This window comes from Elgaria multicarinata, chromosome 5, assembly GCF_023053635.1.
Source record: "Elgaria multicarinata webbii isolate HBS135686 ecotype San Diego chromosome 5, rElgMul1.1.pri, whole genome shotgun sequence".
Taxonomy (NCBI): Eukaryota; Metazoa; Chordata; class Lepidosauria; order Squamata; family Anguidae; genus Elgaria; species Elgaria multicarinata.
Genome location: NC_086175.1, coordinates 97319417 through 97337430, shown reverse-complemented (window position 1 = coordinate 97337430; position 18014 = coordinate 97319417).

The window sequence follows — 18014 nt, the reverse complement described above, 5'->3', positions numbered from 1 at the left end:
GAGTGATGCTAGCACCATTACCAAAACTCTGGCGGGGATCTCTGAACTCCCTGCCACCTCAAATGGTAGTGCACATGCATCTGGAAGGAGTAGGATATTCTTGTGCCAGCGCACAGAACTTCAGACAGTTTGGAGGCTGTTGCCATATTATTTCACCTCTATTGCCAGTAGGCAAGTAAGGATTTTATTAAATCTGTTTCCTCTGTGTTTCACGGATAGTCAGGAATCTTTCGTTCCTTCATCTATTCATTGATAGAATCAGATTTTTTTTAGGGATGTACGAGAATGTCATTCTATTTAGTGCACTTGCACTAATGCTCATTAGTGCAAGTGCACAGTCGCACAAGTCTGCCCCAAAAGTTTTTTTAAAAATCCACAAGGCATCTACACAAAGAGTCCACTGCAGAATCCACAGTTTGGGATTTCTGCCAATTTCTATCACTGAGCTATAGTCCCTCCCCTGGGGTACCTGAAGCATTAACCTTGCAACTAGGGGTATTGGAGAAATCTGCAATGGATTCATATGAGTTCAGATTTGTAGAAATCCAAACTCATTTGGATCCATTGCAGATTTCTCCAGGGGAGGGGCCATAGCTCAGTGATAGGGCACATTTTTTGCATGCAGACAGTCCCAGGTTCAATCCCTGGCATATCCTGTTAAAAGAATGAGGTAGCTGGTAATGAGGGAGACCACAGGCTGAGATTTTCTGCCAGAGTAGACTGGGCAAGCCGTCTAATCTGGAATAAGGATGTCCCTATGTTCCTAATAATAGATAGCATAGTTCTGTTTTCTGTTTCAGAAAATCAGATTTTATAAGCAGTCTTGTAAGTCATCTTGATAGCTGGTTTTTCTGACCAAGAGATGGAGTATAAATTCAGTAACGAAATAACTAGGGCTGTAATTCTATACCCAATTACCTAAGAATAAGCTCCACTGAATTCAATTTACAGACGGTAGCCATATTCATATTAGTCCAACAAAATCCACAAAGAGCCTTATGGCACCTGAAAGATTCTGATTAGACAAATTCAGATTCAACGGGAGTAGAACCAGTCGGGGTTGGTGGATCCGATGTCAGTGGGGCTATGAATCCACCCTAGGGTTCAGTCAGAACTCTAAAGGAGCTATCCAGGGTGCTGAAGCTATTTTGGAGTTTGGGGTCAGCACCTTGGATAGCTCCTTTAGAGTTCTGTCTGGTTCTGAGACCCAGAGTGGATACACAGCCCCACTGACCTTAGAGCCACCAGCCACCACTGTATAGGACTGTACGGTATTTTTAAAAAAATGAGAACTTAAGTCCTCTTGCTGCAGATGGCTGCCCAGACAGAAACAGAGTAACTCTCAGTTGTAGGGTTAAAAGTTGTGACGTGCTGATTCGCTGAGATCTGCATCTTATGTGTTTGGGCTTTTAGCAGAAGCTTTATGAACGGTAGCATCATTTATCTTAATTAAAGGTGATGCAACATATTATTTAACTCCTGTGCCCAAGTATTTCAGTTGTAAAGCAGAATAGAATTTCCTCACTTACGTCGCCACCTTCATCTCTCAAGAGTTTTGAAAATTAATTGAATGTTTTAAAAGTTCTTTGAATATGAAAAGCTGCAACATTAGGATGATTGATATACATGTCATGTAAGTAATGGAATCTGCACTGATATCTGGTAAAATATGCCACAAATTTCAATGCAATGAATATGTGGTTAATGAAACCTTTTATCTAAATCAATGTGTACAGTAAAGCTTGTCTAAATCAGCATTTTTCGGAAGTCTTTCAACAGTGCATTATCACAATGGGCTTCTTCATCATCAAGAACAGGGATACTCGCGTAGACAAGATGAAGCATTGCTGACCCCACCAACCTTAGCATGACCACCACATCGATCACCACAGAAGCCATCCTGGTGAAGCTGTTAAATCAGGAGCATTCCTTCCCCCCCCCACACACACACACACAAGCTTAATGCATTGGAAGGTTTAGAATACAACTTTTAGCACTGGATGGTGATTTTGGGTGCTCCCATATTTTTGTTAATCAACATTTGGAGGCAATACTTCAATACAAGAGAAGGTAGAATCAAGTACGTATTTGTCTGGATGTTCAGCTTTAAGGCAGCTAATGTTATTATCCACTTTGAAACTATTTCCCTTGATGTGCAAATGTAAGGTGAAAAGCTTACCCATAGCCTAATTCAAAATTATTTAATTTTCCATTGGAAATGAAAAATGGTTTATTCATCTGGGTAATGATGTCGTACATGTTATTCACACTTCAAACTACACAGTTTTCAAAAATAAAGACAGTGGCTGGGTTCACACAACATGCTAATCTGCACCCAGTGGTTTTGAACCATTGGTTACTGTGTTGTTTGAACCCAGTACATTTTCTGCAGGGTGGCTTGTGAACCATGCAGTGTGGCTTATTTTTCTTGAACATGCCACCTTGAGAACCTATGGCTTGTTGTTGGGTTCTTTGGGGTAGTTTACAAACCACACTGCATGGTTAACAAGCCACCCTGCGAAAAATATCCTTGATTCAGACAACACGCTAACCCATGGTTCAGCAAACAACCCACAGTTCAACAACAACCAACACTCAACCACTGAGTGTGGGTTAGCGTGTTTCCAGCTGGTATCACACAATCAAGTCATTTTTCATTCTCCCTAGCCTCAGATTCTGACCATTACTGGATACGAAAACAAACAAATAAAAAATCCCCTCCCCTGCCTCTACACAAAGAACTACAGAGAAAAGTCATGTGACTTACTTGTAACTGAGAAGATGAATACAGAAAAAAGGAGATATGAGCTAATTTAAAAACAAAACAAAACCCCACACCTACTCCATTCACAAATGATCAAACTGTAGCTCAATTTGCACTATTTTTGCTGGAAAAGCCAGTTTAGAATGATCATCAGACAGGGGGAAATCACATTTCCCTGCCATCATGTGCCATGGCTGTGTTCCCTGCTTCCCTTCCGCATTGGGGATGAGCTCAAATTACATGAGGGTGTGTGGAGAGACCACGTGGCCCCTACAGAACAATGGGAACAGTGCCCTTTATAGCCGAACTTTCCTGCACACAGCAGGAAATCTTGACGAATCCTGACTTATTTTTAAAAAAATCAGATTTTGTATGGCTTGTTTTAAGATGCAAAAACAGGGAAATAGTGTGGGAGATGTGCGGAAGGAAAACTGCATTGTTGAAATGACCCGCGAAGATCTGTAAGTGGCCAGTCATGAGTGTGGGATAAAATGCTTGTCTGATGACACTCTAGGAAGAGACACCCTGCCCAGTACTTTCCAGCTCCCAATTTCCAATTCTGAAGCATCATTTCAAAGAGAAAAAGAATGGAACATTGGGCAACAATCATCTACTGTATCACCCAAGCGGGCCAGATTTGGTCTGAGATTTTTCACCACTGCAATAAAGGGAGAGGAGGAACATAGTCTCTGACCCCATCCCTTCCATGACCTCTCCATCGCCCGGCCCCTCTGCCTTCCCCACATTGGAGGGTAAAGGGCTGCAGTGGGGTGTCGGCAGTACTCATGTAGGTTCCCGCCCCGATTTAGTGCAGGGTTCTAGATCACATGGGGAGCCTGCACAAGCACAGCACTCTCCCACTTCAGAGTTGCTCCTCTGGTACAGGGTGGGCATCAGTACACCACAGCTGCAGGCACCTCTGCTCCATTAATGTCCACTGAACGGAACAGAGGTAGGGGTGGTACTTCAACTTATTAGCTAACTAAGGATATACTACTGTTTTATACGCCAGTGATGTGGCATTTATGCCTCTTTGTTTTATATTCGAGTTCGATGAGATTTATAGAGGAAGGAGATTCTCACATTTTATGACAGCTCCCAGGTGTATTTTAAACCTTCAGGCCAAGATGGGGAGGCAAAACTACTTCTTGTCCCTTTTTCATTTTTCTTTGTGCCTGAGACAAGCGACATAAAACCCGGCAATGCTTTCCCCCCCCCCCATCCTCCTGCCTTCTTCTTCATTATAAAAATTAACACTAGACCCTAGATCATCATGTCCACTGGGAGTATAACCAGGCCTCGTTGCACTCAAATACAGGCACTCGTTTCACCGCCTTAACTTAATTCTGTGATATATTACAGGACTGAGTTCTTTAATGGCATTGAGAGATTAGTACTGTACATGCTGGGCCTCAGCTTGGGAATGATGAAGAACCTTCTTTTGGATCACCTATAGTGGCTGGGGTATAAACATCTGTTTTGGCCTAATAGCTAAAATGGTGTCCTGTTTGTGGCAACTGGACTAAAGGGGCTGGCCCTACCATTAAGCAGATTAAGGCGGCTCTCTCAGACAGCAGATGCCGGGAGCTGAAAAGTTAGGGTTTCTTCCCTCTCCCCAAAAGAATATTCAATATTTCTGCCTCATTCTATACATTTTAAAGGCTCCACGGTGGCTGTGGTGCGGCGCTGCGTCAATTATACAATGCAGCAGCCACCTCACCACCATGGGGCTTTCCTGCAAACCTCCACATTTAAAAAGTTGGGGACTTCCCGACTTTTTAGGTGGGAGTGAGGCATGGCTCCTCCATCATCTAACTTTGTTCCAGCGTAGATGCGGAGACATTCCCAGGTAGAAGGCAACCCCTGCTTGGTCGCTGGAAGCCTGGGCAGAGGGCGGGGTGGGGGTGGGGGTGGAAAGAAAGTGAGAAAGGGAAGGGTGCATGGTGGCATCTAACACTCCTGCCAAGACCCACCCAGAGAGATGCCTAGCAGAGAGAAAGGACAAGGGGAGGTTGAACAGAAGCAGTATTATCACTGCCATAGTTAACGTGCCCCAGTTAACCCAGGCATCTTTGTGAATGGGATGGAAAAAATGGGGGCTGGACAAGGGCCAGACTTTAGCCCCAGAGCTCCCCTGCGAAATGACAATGAAGGTTGCATCTCTGAACCCTTTCCAATCAAGGAAACCAAACCAAATTGGCCCTCATGCATCACACAAGAGAGAGAAGCCAGGACACCTCTCATTTCAAACTAAAATAGGGTTAGCTAACTGCTAACCCCGCATCCTCCCTCTGCATTGAGATTAGCAGCTGCCTCTCCACAGCAGAGGAAGTGCGATTTAAAAAAAAAAAAAAAGGCAAAGGCAAAGGCAACCTGACGCTGTCAAGGCTGGGCCTAGGTCGCTCTATAATTTATTTTGGTAGTGCTTTTGAGATTCTCTTCTTGTTATGAAATGGCTGATACTCTCTGTGTTGCTGTTTTTGTTATTTTACACATTTCTCTGTCAGTCTGCAGCTTCCCCTGGCTGCCCATACTTCCTGGTGTGGAGAAATCCTATAGGTGGAGTCACCTCATGACATCTTCCCCCAGCTTTAATTGAAACACTGGAAGCTGGGAAGGCTGCAGACCACCAGACAGGCAGTTGTACAGTAAAACAGAGGACACTTGCAGACACCCTTTAGCCACCTCATAACTTAGGTAAGTAAAAGGACTCCACACCACACCACACCCATAAGAATTTTCTTCTCCTTTGAATTCCACCCCCCACCCCCACACAGACCGAAAGTGATTTGTTTTCTATAAAATTGAATACGAATGCTTTAAAAGGTGGAGGCACATGGTAGATTTGTAAGTGAATATCTTATATTTTATACTGATGCATTTTACCTTAAAGTCTTATTATTCCAAGTAATTATAACATAGTGATTGCTGTCTATGCCTTCCTTCCTATACAAGCAATGCATTCATCACAGCAGTCTCAAATCTCTTGAACCCATGAAACCCAATGTTCTTTTAAAACTATTTGCTATTTGTGCAATGGTGTACATCATATATATATATATATATATATATATATATATATATTAAAATAAACAGCTAATAAGCATCAGTCAAGAAATTACAAAAAAGCCTTTCATTTCCAACTATATTATTACTCTGCCTTGAAATGTACAGCTTGTAGCTGTCAAGGAGATGTTAATGATAAGATGTTAATACAGAAAGGTTGTGAAATTTATAGTTAAGTTCTAAGAATTATTTCAGGTTGAAAAATAAAACATATATAAATATTACACACACACGCACATACATAAATCTCTTGATGTGCTAGCTCTTCAAATCAAAACAAATTGCCTGGTGGCATTTCCATTTACACGGAGTTTCAGCAAATTGTTTTTGTTAAGAACAACATCATTTCTCTCCCACTTAATCATTGTTTCTCTTAAACAATGCTTCCCTTCAGAAAATTCACCACTTTATTCCTCCAACTTTTCTTCTTATGAATTTTACTGCTCTCGACATTGAAGGCTCCGTTGATTACAGTGCTAAAGCTCAGCCAACACCCTCACAGTGAATTAGGTCTAGGACGCAAGGCCATGCTCTTCTTTGGTATGGATAAGGCCAGGAATGCAATTAACGTAGGAATTACTTTAAAGCAAAATGAAAGCGATTCTGTTCACTTGAAAATAAATTAGGGTGGGGGTGGGAAATGTGTTCATTCATCATTCAACTCATCACTTCACTCATCATTCAACTGTGATACCCCTTAACATTTTAAAATGCAAATTGAGGCATAACTATGTTACATAAACTAATGGGGGATTTTCAGAAATATATTTTGTTTTGTTTTTATTCTTTGATAATACTCTCCTGTAGGACTTTATCTTGTCTATTCATAGGAATATCACAACATCCACAAAGGGTAGGTCCCCACGTTTAGGGCAGAATGCAAGGGGGTGCTTATGCCGCTGTGGATTCTGTTGCACAAACAGCCCCCACCGCTTGTGCAACAATGATTTAGCACTTCTGGGGCAACCCCAAATGAGCAGAAACATTTGTTTCTGGATAAGGGCAAGTCGACGGAGCTTGCCTCAATGAGTTCTGCCAACCAGACTCCTTCCAGAAGCTAGTATTTCCATTTGTTTTAGGGTTTCCCCTAGGAAGTGCTAACTGTCACTTGCATACCAGGTGGATCCTGCAATGCACCAATGGGACCCACCAGAAGGAAATAGGTGAGGCTGAAAGGAATCGGCAGGAGCAAAACACCCCATTGGATTCCATCCTTAACAAATCTACTAATTTACTTCTATTTCATTATGTAATCTCTCTGTGTGTGTGTGACAGGTGGTAATACTGCTCCATATTTTCATGTATAAGAATTTGTGAGGCCAATTCCTGCTCCTGATAATGGATGTTGTGTTGGTAGGAACCACGCAGAGGAGAACGTCTATTCAAAGTTCATAATGCACTTCCATGATTGGAAAAGAGGTTGTATATCTTAGGCACAATCTATTGAGAACATTTCAAGCACAACCTCCTGTGAAATGAATAGGAACAGCACCCTATACTACTCACTCTAATAACAATGTCAGGTGGTGAGTGTGGACAGAATTGGTACCAAGCCAGATCTGTTGAGAAACAAGAGGGAATTATCGGCATGCTTGAGGGAACCTCACGGTTTAAATATTTTAAAAAGTGAGGGTGGGGCAAAACACAAAATAGTTCAGACTGTGCAAGCCATGGGATGTTGAGCATTGGTTGGAAAAGAAAAATGGAAAACTGATGGGTGATGGTGGGATGAAATACCCTGCATGAGTTCCTTGTAACTTATAATAGCCAGAAAGACAACACGACTGGCTGAAATCCTGCAAAGGAGTACTCCTGTTATTTTGTGCAGGTCCTGCTTGTTGAATCAGTTTGGTAGTACAAACAGCAATGCAAGGAGCACCAATGGTAAGAAAGTAGATAATGAAGAGATCTTACTGAAGTTAAGCTGGCTTGGGTCTGGTCAATGCCTGGGTAGGAGACCACCTCAGAACCTCATATCTGCTTTCTTGAGTTCCATGGTGGAAGAAAAGCAAGGGGTTGTCTATACGCCCTTATTACACCATGTTGGCTGTGCAGTGGCACTGCATCAGGTATATGATGCAGTCACCAACTCACAGCCATCACGGGGCATTTCCCCAGAGTTGTGTATTATAAAAGCCATGGACGTACAGCAACTTTTTCATTTGCTGCGAGGTCACCACTGTCTGTCGGTGGTGAACTTGCTTCGGGTTCATGCTAGGGATATTCCGGGGACAGATTCCAGCCACTGATAAGTGGATGGAAGCACAAGAGAGCCAGTCAGAGGGCGGGCTTTACAAATGGGACGGCTGCCGGCACTGCCTTCTGCTTTGAAAAGAGTACTCTAAATAAATAAATAAATAAATAAATAAATAAATAAATAAATAAAGGCTGTGTGCAAGGCCTCAAGTGGAGTAGTGTTGGTGAAGCAGAAGATAAGTGTTATTATTATTTGCTGTCCTATTGGAGAGCCCCCTTGCTGCTACCTGGCGGGCCACTGGTTTGGGGTGCAGCACCTGCTCTGGGTCTTTCTTGCAGCCAGCCACAGGCTGACTTCTCTTTTTTGGACTGGTGTGAAGTTGGTCCCTTAAGCAGCAGTTGGCACTGCATCCCATGCTGCTCTCAGACTGCAGCTGCCTCATTGCCTTGCTTGCGTCTCCACGCTCCCCATCTAGATTTATTTATTTATTATTTATTTATTTATTTATTACATTTATGTACTGCCCCACAGCCGAAGCTCTCTGGGCGGTTCACAAAAGTTAAAACAGTAAACATTAAAAAGTATACAAAATTTTAAAACAATCAGAAACATAAAAACAACAGTATAAACACAAGAGTATCCATTTACCGTTCCTGCCCTACAGCAGCCATGCTGCGGGGTTTTGAGGGGAAGCAGCACCAAAGCGGCACCATATAGACAACCCCAGGGTATGCAAGATAAATAAACTCTGACTTTAGCATTTATGTTTCTGCAATTTATGGGGCGGGGGGAACCCAGCAGTTGGCATTTAAACCCCAGTGTTAAACAATCCTCCAAATACATTCATGAATATATATGAGGAGAGGCAATCATGCCAGCCAGTCACACCCTCTAAAGGTGGACGCAACCCTGACAGCCACACATTCGTCATCATATAAAGGGTTCTACACATGTACAGGTTTGTGTGCATAGGCCTGTGCACATGTAGAGGTATATGTGCTCAGGAGGGAACACTGGATGATCAAAAGTTCCCCCTTGTGTAGAGGAATCCTACAAACATTCATCTATATGTCCATTTACCTCTTCACACTGATGCTGAATGTATGGCAATGAGGAGAGTATGGCCAACGAGTACATCAATATTGAGGGGTTTGTGGGGCTGATCCGATGAGCTCCTCAGCACATGAGGGGTAGTCAATTGAACACCACTCATCTATTCCTATTTCACTAAATTGTTACACACAATGGGCAAAATCCCATGGGACACTTATGCCCCTGCCGATTCTCTTACACCATGCCGATTCTGTTGTGCAAGTGGCCCCCATTGCATGAGCAATGCCAAGTTAGCACTTCTGGGGGAACACTCATTTCTGGAAGGATGCAGGTCAGCATAGCTTGCATGAGGGTGCTCCGCCTACCTGCCTCCTTACAGAAATGAACAAGGAAGTGTTAATTTCCCCTTGTATAAGTGGTGGGTCCTATTTGCACAATGGAATTGGCAGGCGGGAAGCTATGGGGCGGAAAGGAATCGGCAGGAGCATAAGTTCCTCATTGGATTCTGTCCCTAATAACCACATCATATTTTGGCTGTTCATGCTTAAGACTTACGGGGGCCACTTATGCATCACCAAAAATACAATAAAATAATAAATGCATCACCAAAAAGAGTACAAAATAGGACACAGCTTCTCATTACATTTGCACAGACTAATTTATATTTATAGGTATAGATTTAGAAATAATTACTATAATTTCATTAGAAATACAATACCTCTCACAGGGGGTGGCCTGTGGTGAGGTGACCTGATTGCCTGCTCAGCCTGCAGCTCTTCAAACACAGGAGGACACCTTCAAATAGAGGACAGTCTTCTGTAAAGTAGAGATTCGGCTATTTGGGCTTGGGTTTGTCCTCTCTTCTCTCCTCAGGTACTCCAACTTCAAGAAAGAAAGAAGGAGCAGTTTGTCTGAATCTCCAGGATATTGTATGGAGGACTGGAAATGTTACATTTGAACTGATCTACTGTTTCCATCCCCAAGTAAACACCTCTCCAGTTATGTTTGATTTATCTTCTTTCTTTCTTTCTTTTTCTAAATGAGATTGTAGTCTATGCACACACAGCTGGTGGGACATGTACATCAACTCTAAATAAACTGCCAGGCTTGAGTATAATGAAATCACTTAAAATGGCAATGGAACACTTCTAATTACGAAGGGATATCTAGAAAGTACCTTTTTTCCCCTTTGTGCAAAGAAAGAAAGAAAGAAAGAAAGAAGTTATAATCATAAAATCCAATTCATGATCCTAGTGTAGCAAAGTTGGGATATACATACATACATACATATATGTGTGTGTGTGTGTGTTTGTGTGTGTGTCAAAGGTTTATCTACAACGTCTATCAGCAAATGTACTCTCTTATGAGAGAGTAAGTCCTACTGAGCATAGTGGGATTTAATTCTGAGTAAACATGTATAAGATTGCACTGACATGTTTGAGAATACAGAACCCAAGCAACAATAGTACCATAATGTCTTTATTTGGACCAAGTTACAAAGCAGTGAACAAACTTTTGCGTTTGCAATTGATTTTTTAGTTTTATAAGTTTGAAACTTTTAAGTTCCTGATAAAAGTGTTATGCAACTGTTGCACCAGCCTGACTTTTTAGGAACAAAGAGGAAGTGGTAGAAATGGCAATATTTTGAAATAAAAGTGCATCATGTGTTGGCTTTTCAGTGGTTGTGTGCCTTCACGTTCTTCTTGAGAATGTTCTTTGGTGTTTATCTTGCAACTGAGCAGAAGGTGTGATGTGCCTTTCACCTCAATTAAATGCATATCCCAGACTCTTCTAGCCTCTCTGACACTGTGTAAAAAACATTCTCCATTTTTCCCTGTTCTCTTCCTCTGGTAGATCAAATAATAGTCAGCTCCATTTTTGTTAGGCATATCTCTACTATGGCACTGAGGTTTGTTTTTTTTAAATATTAAATCTGTTCAGCTGACTGACTTGCAGGAAGTGTTTTTTTCTTTAATATCTGACTTAAGAAAGAGAGAGAAGCAGACTGTGTTACTACAAATAAAGCACTATCCTCTATCCACATATCTGAAAATAAATCCCATTAAACTCAGTGCAACTTACTTCTGAGTAGATATGTATAGAATTATGCTGCTAATGCTAAGATGTTCATAAAAGCTTGGAGAGAAGCCCAATTGGTAGGGGACATCTTTCACACTTACCTTGCTGGACAAGAGACGGAAAGCTGGTATTACACCCCAATATTTAATATTTTATGTAAAGCATGCCCATTTTCTGGTTTTGTACATGCATGCATGGTTCTTGCATATATACTGGGTAGTATGGGCTGGGTGGAATAGGGTAGGATGCCTTGAAGTTGTGCCTCCGCAGAATTTAAAATGGGTACTGTGTCGCAAAGGTCACCCTTGGTCTTCCTTTGGTCCTGGGCATGATAGTGAGCAGCAGTGGCGATGAAAAGCCTGTTCTGGCAGAGCAACATTGGCTGGGCATTTCTGCCAGTGTTCACTTCCTCTGGACAGGAGCAGTGGTGGTGGCAGCTCAGGACCAGGAAGAGGAGACTCTACTGGGCAGCTTGGGGCTGGCAGACAATCAGTGGGGCTGCTTTGGAAGTAGCCCAGGTCCTGCAGGTCTCCATGAGTCCGTTGCCAATCTTTGTGTTAGGTTTCATTTTGGTTTTGATTTCATTTTACACTGAAGTTTTAAACATTTCATCTTATGTTGCATGTTTTGTTTGTTTGTTTAATTCATGTGAACCGCTCAAAGAATTTCAGATATTGGGTGGTATAGAAATGTAATAAATAAAAAAATAAAAAATGTGTAATCTAAACTTTGCACTTTTGACACAGTTTGAACCTGGTGTGTGTGTGTGTGTGTGTGTGTGTGTGTGTGTGTGTGTGTGTGTGTATGTATGTGTGCTGTCAAATACCTGGGAGTAGAGGAAGATTTTAACCAAAAGTATGACATTGTTGGTGTCAGGCAGGCTTCACTGGTGAGCTCATTCCTTCATGGGGGGGGGGGGGCGGGCACTACAAAGAAATGCATTTGTCTGCATGCACAAAAGCACCACAACACTGTTGAACCTGCTGAACCTCTTCTAAATACTTTATTCCTTAATAATATCCTGCAGATTACACATGTGATATGAAGCCTACAGCTGGGCTAATTTGCTTGAAGTATGTGCTTTTAGTAGTCATTTTGTGCTTTTAACAGTTTGGTTTATATATTTTATTTATTTATTTATTACCTTTCTATACTTCCTGATAGCTGGAACTCTTTGAGCATTGCACAAGAATTAAAACGTAAGATAAAATATAAAAGTTTAAAACTGCCCCCCGACTTGCCTCAGAGACTGTTTCAGACTCTCCGATATGGCCCTGATGGTTCAGGGTGGCTGGGCCACCTCTCTTCAAAACCAAAACCAGCGCTTCAGTCACCTCCCCCCACCCACCCAAGGTGGGTCAGCACTTGCAGGTTCATGGGGGTGGGAGTCAGCCCTTATGGGCTTTTTACCTTTAAATCATGGCTCTAATGGAGGAAAACAGACAGCAAAGTTAAGCCCCGTGGGCAGCGGCAGCTCTGGGCTCTAGGAGGGGAATGGGAAGGGAGAGGAGGGGGGGACAGAGGTGAGAAGAAGGGGAGGGAAGTAAGTCCAATGGATTCATGGTTCACCTCACACTGGCTTTCCTGTGTGGGTGGATGGGGCAGCAGCCCACCACCCCGAGGCACGCCAAGGAGCTTCAGAACTGATCTGTTTCACCTCAGGATGACTTGGGCTGACCCCCTCGTATTTGAGCCAAGGCAGGCCAGGTTCAAGGGTTCAGCATGAAGGGGGGGGGGGAGCCCAGCCCTAGTTTAAACTATAGTATAAAATAAAAGTAACAATCAAAATGAAACCTAACAGAAATGCAAAGGTTTAAAATATAGAAATGAATTTAAAACAACAGAAGGTGAAAGACTAAAATGCCTGGGAAAATAAGGTATTTGCCTGGCACTGGAAAGAGCACAACATAGGTGCCAGGTGAGTCTCCGTTGTAAGTTCATTCCCATGATCAAGGAGTCACAACAGAAAATATAAGGGTTATCAGTGTTGTCCCAATGGTTTGGATGGATGATTCCCTTGTGATGGCATGGGACCTGTAAACAGATGCCATAATTGTACACTTTAAATGGAGAGCCAGCATAGTGTAGCGGTTAAAGTACTGAACTGGGACTCAGAAAATCCAGGTTCTAATCTCCACTCAGCCACGAAGCTCACTGGGTGGCTTTGAGCCAGTGACTGACTCTCAGCCTAACCTATATTGCAGGATTGTTGTGAGGTTATAATGGAGGAGATGATTGTATATGCTGCAGTGCCTTGGGCTCTTTGAAAGAAAGGCAGGATACAAATGTATCAAATACATGAAGAATTAACTATGGAGTCTGCCACTTTCCTGTTAGACCCCACCACATTGGCTCTGCTCCAAGGTGCATAGTCTTTACCTGCCACTCCCACTGGCTCCACCCCCTGATCCTCAAATTTTATGTTTTATGATCTGGCAATCCAATACATTTTATTTTGTAAATGCATAGTATATGCATATCCAATAGCATTTTCCTATGAAGCCCACAGCACCGAAAGGTTGTTCAACAGATATTTCAGTAGGTAAAATTAAGTCACCATCTGTTTCGGCTGGCATATCTTCAGAATGAAATCCAGCTTTTTCAGGCATGTCAAGATTGTGATTTGATAGCACCAAGGAGCTCTGTAAATTCACTTTCATTTTGCTGACCGTACCTAAAAGTCCATGCTTATTGTACTGTTTCCCCCTTCATTTTCAAAGTTATAATTATAGCCATCTCGTATGCCTTTCAGAGTTTTTGCCACCATATGTTCCTAGTTGCTCACGTTGTTCTACATCTGCTGATTGTATGCTGCATTATGTGTTCAATATTAGCTCCAAAAACAAATAGTTCTAGAGCCTTCAATCGTTATTTTCTACAGCTGTGGAATTAGGTGTTCAAAATTCAAAGAACTTAAAACCATTCTCATGTCAAACTGGTTTTTAAAAAATGACACATGATTGATGTGTGGCTTTAATATATCTTGGTCTATATAAGGTACAATCTATGTTCATTAACAAATTGACAGCAGTGGGCTATTGATTGCACCCACAGACTGTAATTATGAAAAGTTTTATAGAAGCATATATTAAAACATAGTAGTAGTATTCATGTAAGTGGCTTTACTGGAATGAAAAATAAATGTACCTGCATTTTCAATAAATCTCAAAAGTCTTATAATATTAGAATGCAACTAACATAAGCCTTTGATAAAATAAAACCCAGATTTTCCTGAGATGCTCGTGTGTGTGTGTGTGTGTGTGTGTGTGTGTGTGTGTGTGGGTGCACAGCAATAAGGAGGCTCTGGATCTACTATGAATGTAATCAGCCTTAAGGTAAAATATATAAGAAAGCTAAAAAGTCTATGTAGAATGGCAATTGTGGGGTGGGAGAAAAAAGAGAAATGTTAGGTGTGCTTCCCAACTGAAGTAATGCACCTGGCTGTCTAAAGCCCCCCACTTGAATTAAGTCCAGGGTTTAAAATGATACTTCGCTTCAACACTGCTGGTGCTGCAGATGAATCATGATGAAGGCTTTAGGTTGCTCTTAAATGATGCTGATGCTGTACTAGGCAAGTGGAATACAGCTCTGTTTACTGGCTGTGAATGAGTTGGGCAATTGCACAATAAAAGCTTCGTCTGGCAGGAGGAGCACTGAAAACCAATTTTATAAGTTCTGGCCTCCTTTATAGTCTGGTTTTGGAGTTTCTTCCTTGTTCTGCAACAGAGATGTTTTCAAACTTTTTATTTATCACAGTATTATCAGAGGTCTTACAGTGTTATAGATAATCAGAAGTAGATCTCTTTGGCTGGAAAAAGGCATTGGCTGGATATTTATTGAAGGACTACTTTACTTTGACTGTACTTCTGACTCCCACAAGACTTCATCCTCAAACAGAACGAAGCTTCTGATGTTCAAGGAAAGTTGCAAAGCACCCTTAAGAGCAATACCTGGCATTTAAAGCAGGAAAAGAAATCAAGACATTTGGCTCATCCTGGTGCTGCTTGGTACCTCTGTGTTTGGACAAATATTATTATGAGCTGCCTTCAAAGTTGTGTAAAAGATACCAGAAGACACATCCTGGACTTATGGCCAATATTATCCAAAACTGTATGTTTTCTTTGAACTCTTATTGAACTTTTATAATAAGTTAGTAATTAATAAAGCATGAATGATGAATGGGATCAAAAACACCCTAATTTAATCCATGTATAATGTATTTAATTGAAATAAGCTGGTTTCTGTTAATGCTATTTGTAAAACGTAGGGATGCTCGAGGAATCTGCAAGTTGTGATATAAACTTACTTGACCTATACCTCCCAACCTAATGTAAGGATTAGAATTTGTTTTCCACTGGCTTTCTCACTTACCAAATGTTTCAGCACAACTCCTGCTTTAAAAACTGTATTAAAAGTACAGATATTTTTTCTAAATGCATTTAGAAATATATATTTTGGGAGAAAATCCATTTCAATATGCTTATTTAGATATGCATATTTAGACATGCATATTTAGAATTTTCAATATGATTTTAATTAATAACAATAATTGCAGATTAATGCAGCAATTAGAATGTATGAAAACATGCATAAGTGGCATGAATTGGAAATACACTGATTTGTTCATTCCTAAAAAAAATATCGCTGTGTATAAACAAGAATTCATTAAACATGCATAATCATTTATTTATTTATTTATTTATAACATTTTTACACTGCCGTAGATCTAGACAGATTCTGGAGTGGTGAACAAGAAGAGGTAAAATGAACAAAAGTTTTTTAAAAAGAAAAGAATAAAACATGATATTATTATTCTTTAAAAAAACAAAACAAAAACAGTGCCAATAAAACCGAAGCTGATCGAGAAGGAAGGTTTCCTGGAAAGGAGGCACTGAGAACAATGCAATGTTGGCACCTGCATGACCTCCAGAGGCAGGGAGTTCCATAGGATGGGAGCCACCACACTGAAGGCTTTTATACACTACCACATTGGCTTTGAAGGTGCAAACTCACTGTTTTCAATGGGCCAAATTGTATAGAGGTACTTGCAGGCTGGGTCATAAAATCCTAAATATTGTATAATGGACACCCAACATGAAAACATCAAATTATTGGAAGTAAGGTAAAAACAAACAAACAACAAACAAACAAACAAAACCTTACTTCTCTTGGAGACCACCCATAGGTTTTTCCCCCTTTCTGGGCCTTCCTTAGGAAGCCATGGTTGGAACTCTCTTCAAGCATTCATAGCTCACGCAATGAAGTGGAGAATGGGACAATCTATGCTTGCTGTTCCTAACTTCTCTGTCACCTCCCCCACCCCCGTCATCTCGGTCCAACTATTCGACCATTTGGTATCATTGAAAACTAAGCGGCTAGAAGAGATGGCAGCTAGAAGAGATAGACTTTCTCTAAAATAATTTTCATCAGAATTAATTTCATCCAACCTAACTTTCATTTCTATATACCAACGCCTCAGCAAATTTGATCTTTTTCCACCCACGGTATTTTATTTTCTTATTAGAAAGCTTGAGTCTTTATACCTCTAAAGCCTCAAATCCTGAATTCTCTAATGTAGCTGTTTGAATCAGGATTACAGTTTATTGGCTGATTCTTGAATGTTAAGATTTTAAAATAAAATGCTGAAATATTGCTACTAGCAGACTGTCATACAATCAAATGAGCCCTACTTCCTTCCTTCTCATTTTATCTCATAGTCATTTATCAAATTCTAGTATGTAATATGGCAGCTGAAAGCTTATCGACATGCCTAAAATACAGTTTCCTGTCTATACAATCATTTTGTTCTTTGTTTCTCACATACAAGACTAAGCAATGGCAAAACATTTAAAAACTAAAATCATAAATGTTAAATATATATTCCAAATGAAAGACTAAAAAAATGACATTGAAATCAATACATCTCTGTATGAATTTGCAAGAAGAGTACATTTAGTTGTATCTTTAATTATCTCCTTTTGTTAGTGAGTGGTGTCAGATATGTTGGTCCCTGAAGGAATAGGTCAGAATTCCACAGTTGTGCAATACCTTTATAAGGACTAACCAAAATGTCACAAATTATTGTGCAAGCTTTTGAATTCTCCAGAACTCTTCATTGGGCTAAGTCAGCCATCCCCAACCAAGTGCCCTACAGACATGTTGGACTAAAATTCCCAGTATGCCCCAGGTGTATGAAAAGTTGAGATCCCACAGTGGTGGTTACATGCAATAGTGCAAATCGGCTGTTTGGGAGATGGTAGTGACAGTATTTGGCCTCTGCTCCTTCCTTCACCCTGAACTGTGGATGAGCACAATTGCAGTTGATCTGACCAGGGATATGTGTATGCAACCTTTGGGTTGAATCCAATGGTGGTGTTCTGCCAGCAGAAGGGAAACTGCTGGTGGAACAGATTTTCCCTCTTCCCCCCATCCCATATGCCCCCCTCAATTTGTTCTGGAGGGTTGGGGGACCATCCAGCATAGATTTTAGGGGCAGACAGGAGCTGCAGGGAGAGAGGACAAGGGAAGTCCCTCCGCCCAAGTGGAAGTCCTGTTGTGCAAGCGGACGTCCAATTGGGCGGCGTTGGATCCAAGCCTTGCTTGCTTGTTGGACATGTAGATGGATCTGGGTATGTGTTTAATAGTTTGGAGGATCTGTCCTCTATCTAACAAGATGGGTGCCAAAAAGTATTTACGACTCTAATTCAAAATACCACCAGCTTGTTCTTCTTCTTTACATGTTAGTAATCTTCAGCAACTTTCGGGCATTAACCGAACAACAGGATTATTTTGAGTGATCATTATTTCTGCAGTAACTTTTCTCCACGTTTTGTATTATTATTATTTCAGCCACAC